At 34.9% G+C, this 6,666-nt stretch overlaps 1 pseudogene; it reads left to right on the top strand.

The window, feature by feature from the left end:
* The first annotated feature begins 1,337 nt into the window (after positions 1–1,337).
* On the top strand, positions 1,338–2,285 carry LOC103601615 (annotated as a pseudogene).
* Positions 2,286–6,666: the final 4,381 nt, after the last annotated feature.

Below are 6,666 nucleotides of genomic sequence, written 5' to 3' on the forward strand. Positions count from 1 at the left end.
GAGGAATACAGGAGTGAACGAATCATGTGCTTGTTTCACCTTTCCAAATTTTATAGGCTGCTTGGCTCATCATATTCTCATAGCCCTCAAGCAAGGGGTTTAGGTGTATTTCTAGCCAGTCAATGATCTTGATGGCCTGGTTTTTCATTGAAAAAAAAAATTTTTTTGTATGATAGTGGTTCTCAATTGGGGCAATTTTTTCACTCACCCTTCCCTTGCAGGGACATTTGGCAATTTCTAGAGCCATTTTGATTTTCATTACTGAGAAAGGGGATCTGTGCTACTGTTCTAGCAGATAGAGAGCAGGGGTGCTGCTAAACCCCTATAACACACAGGACAGCTTCTTCTCCTCCCCTAGCAAAGAATTATCTGGTCCAAAATGTCAATAGTGCTGAAGTTGAGAAAACCTGCTCTAAGCTAATTAATAAACCCTGTAATGTGGATATAGATAAGGATATTTGAAACTTTGGCCAACCTGCCTCTGAGTGTAGACTGTCGATAAAAGTCTTTCAAATATTACCAAATTATTCCTAGAATATGATATCTAGATTGGTCTACTTTGACTATTAACTAACCCCCTTTACAGTGCAGATTAAAATTAAATTGCACACACAAGTATATCAAGTGGGTCTCAACTGTTGTGCTTTAAAGTAAATTATTTTCAGTACAATATTTTTTTTTCTTTTTTCTCCATTTTTAATAATGAGACAGACCAAGAGAAGCTGGCACCCACACTTTAGTTTTGGAGATGCACACTTTAAAATGGTATTATTCTTATCTACAGAAGGGATTATTTTGTCACAATTCAATTTGTGTTCCCACTATTTCATCACAAAATATAAAAAAGTCTGTCTACTTACTTGTTTCTAGTTTGTTGCTATAATAGAAATTTCATCTTAAAACATAAAAAGTGTCTCTCTACTTACTTGTTTCTAATTTACTATTATAAGAATATTCCAGTAAATATCTTTACACATCATTTTTATATTTAAAATATTTTCTTAATGGTGAAAGGCAGACTCTAAGCAATCTCACAGCTCTCAATGGACATTGTCAAATTGCCTTTTAGGAGAGTTTGTACCAGTTTATATGTCTAAATAGCAAAACTGCTTATCTAACAGACTAGTTGATAATGTAAGATAGAATTAATAAAAAAACATTTACAAATTTGATAGGATTACTTTATAATTTTCAAAATAACTCACATACTATACTTTATTGAATCTAACTTATTTGGGGGCTATTCAGGTACTTGAAAAGGAAATTTTTATTTGTTCTTTGAATATACATAAAATTCTGACTGTGTTTCATTCCATCAGCCAACAAGTGAAACCACTGAACATATGGATCAGGGGAATCAGACAATGATGACTGAGTTTTATTTCTCTGATTTCTCTCAGTTTGAGAATAACAGCCTCTTCTTTATCCCTTTGCTCTTCATTTTACGTGTTTGTTATTGTTGGAAATTTCATGATCTTCTTTGCAGTCTGGCTGGACACTCATCTCCACAATCCCATGTACAATTTCATCAGCATCTTCTCCTTCCTGGAGACTTGGTACAGCACAGTGACCATCCTCAAAATGCTCTCTATCCTGATCAGTGAGCTAAGACCATCTCTTTCATTGGCTGCCTCCTGCAGATGTATTTTTCAAATCACTTGGGGTCATGGCAGCCCTAGTCCTCACAGTGATGGCCATGGATAGGTATGTTGCCATCTGCCATCCCTGTTGCTACTCATTCATTATGACCCGTAAACTGTGCATCCAGCTGTCCACTGGCTCTTCCATCTGTGGCTTTCTTATCTTACTGCCAGAGATTGTGGGGATTTCTACCCTTCCCTTCTGTGGCCCTAACAAATCCACCACCTCTTCTGAGACTTTGAGCCTGTGCTGTGCTTGGCCTCTGCAGACACGCCCATGGTTCTGGTTGACGATGTGATCTATGCTACTTTCATCCTGAGCTCTGTCTCCATCATCGCTCTTTCCTATTTGAGAATCATCACCTTGATTCTGAGGATTCCCTCAGGGGAGAGCCATCAGAAGGTATTCTCCACTTGCACGGACCATATTACTATCTTCTTGCTGGTTTGTGGTAGTGGGACACTCATGTGCCTGTGCTTCTCTGTCACGTTCCCACCGCTACTGGACAAGGCCATTGCCCTGAGGTTGGCCGTCCCTGCTCACCTTTCAACCCAATAATATACGGTCTGAGGAACAAAGACATGAAAGATACCATCATGAGAACCCTCTGTTCTCAAAAGATATTCAGTGACTCTGGGAGCTAATGAGCATTCATACACGTCTTCTACTCAAAGAAATCCCATCATCTCTGCAAGTATAATGCTAAAAAATCACTTTCTAAAACCACTGTACTCATATTGTTTTCATATTGCTGATTGGCAGTTATTTCCAATTTCTAAACTAAAAGCTATTGGTTGATCTGATAGAGGAAGTCTGTTGCAGATTACCTATCTTTATATCATTTACAGATTATAAAAAACTATTTCTCCACTTCATAACTCCAAATAATGTGGTATCATTCACTCATCTACTCTAAAGTAATAGAAGATACTAGGCTAAACAATAATCTTATTTATACCTTGCACATCTAAATATTTCCCTTAACTGTTCTGTCATTCTATATAGTCGTGATACCGGTATATCAGTTGTTTTTTGTTTGTTTGTTTGTCTGTTTGTTTTTCCATTTTTAAAAGATTAATGAGATGTACAACAGTGAAGTGGTTTTGGCTTGAGCAAGAAGCATGACTCTCTAAACTTAAGCTCAGAAACATTTACCCCTTCATACGTTGTCTTCAAATATATGAGGATGATTTATACAGCACACGTAGTCACTGACTTTGTGATGTTTGTGTCATGCTGTTATTATTCCTTTGCGGGTTAATTTTTACATTGTTTTGAAGAGTCCTGAGCAAAAACTCTTGGGAGCTTAAACATTACGTACACACAATATATAGCCTTGGGATCATCCCTCACCCTCAAAAAAACCCGCACAAATTATACCTTGATACAGTTGGTTATTTAATAAAAATTAATATCACTATAAAAACTTTTCCATGTTGTGTTATGGTATATGGTGTGTTAAAATGTGCCAGTTTCATACCTCAACATCTTTGTTCTCATTTTTCTGCTCTGGAATGTTCCTCCCTATCTTCTCTCCTACTTTTGAACTTATACTTGTCATTTTAAAAAGTTAATAGACATTTTATTTTTTTGGATAAATGTCTCCCTGTTTTCCTCCCATGAACTATACTAGCAGTTTTAGGATCTGAGTAAATTGTCTCTACAATTTGGATTTTTGTCCATCTCCTGTGGAGAGAAAAACAAGAACACAGGACAATTGTGAGGGGTATAATAACAAACAGGAGGCCAGCTAGAAGGTGCAGGAAGAGAGGGGTGTCAAGAATGGAAATACCAGTCGTATAGGACAAAAGTACAAAGCCTCGGTCGGCTGCTGTCAGGCAGGTGGATAAATCCCCAGACTCACTCTGGAGTGCTGAAGTGAAAGACCATGCTCCCAATTTCAGGTCAACTCCAGAACTTAGGGAACCAGCTCTATTTTTTATCCCCTCTCACTCCTGTAAATTCAAATCCTACATTAATACCAGCTTCTTAACATCCGTCATAAAAAATGTCCATAAAAAAATTATATACACATTTCTTCAGTTATAAAATTAAATTGAAATTTATTTGAGGTAACTGTTTGGAAATGCCAACCATATTTAATCTGTGAATTCTTGCTTACAAACCTTAGTATTCTGTTGATAAGTCTAATAGATTTTATCTTTCACTTTTTATGGTATTTGACAAATATTTGGTCTGATTTGTAAGCCTGACAATTAAATCCCCTTAAACTACATTTAAATAAAATAGACACAATTTTGTTTTTGACTACTTTGACTTTCTAATTTAATAAACAAAGTGTCCATTGCTTTTAAAAATAAACTTATAACCCAAAAAAATTATAAATGTGGCTAATATTAAATCCTTTTAAATATTTCAATACCATAATTAATGTGGTAAGATTTCAACTAAAAATAACAAGCCAATATCTGTGTAAATGTGTAAATTATATTGACTAAAAATTTTACCTCAATAAAGTTAATTATAAAGCAAATCTAAATTAATTGCTCATAATAATTTTAAAATTAAAATTACAAGATTGATCTGGTATTCTAATAGATCAAATTACCTTAAATAATGCAAATACTAAAAGCACCAAATATATGAGTTTTTTAACATAAAATATGATTAATAGGTTTTGATTCTCTTAAACATTTTGTTAGTTAACCCTAAAATCTTGGTAAGTTTAAAAGACACCAAGACACCAAGAAAATAATTATGTAGCCCATTTCTTTATTCATGCAGAAGATATTTACTGAGACTACCATGCCAGAGTTAGTTGTGTGATAAAAAACCAACAAAAAAATTCCCTGCTTTTAAATATCTTGCACTGTAGTGAGGGGAGATATTTTTAAAATACATACTAAAAATAAACAAGAAAATAAAGGATTAACAATAGCACTAAACTATGTGTTCTGTGGGAAATCGAAAGGAAAGTGTAGTAGAATAAGATGTTCCAGTGTGAGTAAGAGGATCATAATTTTAAATAGAGTGGTCAAGTTGAACATCATTTAGAGGTCACATTTGGACAAAGACTTAACGAAAACGAGGAGTTAGCCATATGGATATATGGAGAAAGAATAATTCAGGCAGCAGTAAAAGCTAGTGAAAAAGCTCTAAGGGGGGCAAGCATGTGGCCTATTTAAGAAATCAAGGATTCTACTGTGGTTGAAATGGGGTAAGAGACAGGTAGGGGAAAGTAGAAGATGAGTCCAGTAATACAAAAGAGAGATGGATCCCATAGGGCCATGAAGGCTAGTGTAAGATTTAGATTTTCATAATTTTCTCTGAGAATTAGGGAGTCATTGGGGAGTTTGGGGCAGAAGGAAGACATTATTTGTTTTGGTGCTGGAGAGAATCTTGTTTGTTCCTTGTGTTGAGAAGACATTGAGAGAGGCAAGGGTGGAACCTGGAGCCCTTGGGGGGCTATTGCAATAATCCTGGTGAGAGGTGATGGTGGTTCAGATCAGGATGGTAGCGATGAGAGTAGAGAAATGTGGTCTAAGTCTAGATATAGTTTGACAACAGAGTTTGAAAGAAAGAGGGGAGTCAAGGGTGATGAACTGGAATGATGGAGTTACATTAAGTGAGACAGGGAATACTGAAGAGAGGGATGCAGGGAGGAGATAGCATAAGTTTAGTTCTGCACATTTTAAGTTTAAGCAGACTATTCAACATCCAATAAAAATATTGAGAAGGCTATTACTTGAGTTAGATACTCAGGCTGAAGGCTGAATCATCAGCACAAATTAAGTAATTAAAGCCTTGAGAATGGATGAGACAATCAAGGGCCTTTTGGGGCATTCCAAAATTATAAATTTGGAGAAAACATGAAAAATCAGAAAATGTGACTCAGAATAAGTGAACATTAAAACAGAAGGAAAACCAAGAATCCTGAAAGCCAAGTGAATAAAATACGTCAATAAGGAGGAAGTGATTAACTGTGTCAAATTCTGCTAACAGTCAAGTAAGATAAGAACTGAAAATTCACTATTGGGGATGTCCATCTGTAGGTCATTGCTATACTTAGTAAGAGAAGTTTGCACAGATTTGTGGAAGCAAAAGTTTGCCTGAAGTAGTTTAGAACAGTATCCAAAAAATTTGGAAATTTCAAGTACAAACAACTCTATCATAGAGTTTTACTACCAATGAGAGCAGAAAATTGAGGTAATGAGGAGCAAATGGGATCATAAATACTTGTTGGCTGTGATTCACAATAAAGAATATATTTTAAGTCATAATTTAGGACACAGATACCTACATTTATACGTATGTGTATATATATATACATTTATAACAGAAAAAGTTCTACAAAACTGTTATATACTTACACTTACTCAGTGTGATACTTCTGACCTTTTCTATTCATTTTCCCCCCATATTCTATTGAATTAAAAACATTTTGGAAACTGACTTTACCACTCACTAATGCTTTTGACCCTCAATTTGTAAAGAAATTGAAATTAGGTCTTCAACTTTTATTACCTTTGGACTAAAATTTAACAAATGCTTTCCACTTTCAACTTTGTACTTAACTGTGATTTCTAACTTATTTATAATAAAGTATTACATTTTACTAAAAGCTAAGTTTTACTTTAAAATGATAATTTAAATGTGATGAAGATATACACTCAGACAGTGCTGACAGAATATCGAAATGGAATAATCTTTTCTAAAGCAATTTAGCAATATGAGTAGAAAAAATTAATAAGCATGGATATTTATTTAGAAACAGGTACAGAGGAGACTTCTTTGATGAAGTAGCATTTAAGCTGAAACTTGAAGAGAAGAAATCAGCTAGAAAAAAAGTATAAGTTAAATCATTTGTGCAAATGCTCTGAGTTCGAAATATGTGCGTGCATTAAAGGAACCAAATGCAGACATGTGTGGAAGGGATACTGTGAAGAAGAGTCATGAGATGAAGGATAAGGGCAAAATATGCAGCACTTGGAAGGTCATGCCATGAGATATTAAAATTTAACCCAACCTATAAATGAAGACATTGGAGAAATTAAAGAAATTACC

This window comes from Galeopterus variegatus, unplaced genomic scaffold (genome assembly GCF_000696425.1).
Source record: "Galeopterus variegatus unplaced genomic scaffold, G_variegatus-3.0.2 Scaffold3812, whole genome shotgun sequence".
Taxonomy (NCBI): domain Eukaryota; kingdom Metazoa; phylum Chordata; class Mammalia; order Dermoptera; family Cynocephalidae; genus Galeopterus; species Galeopterus variegatus.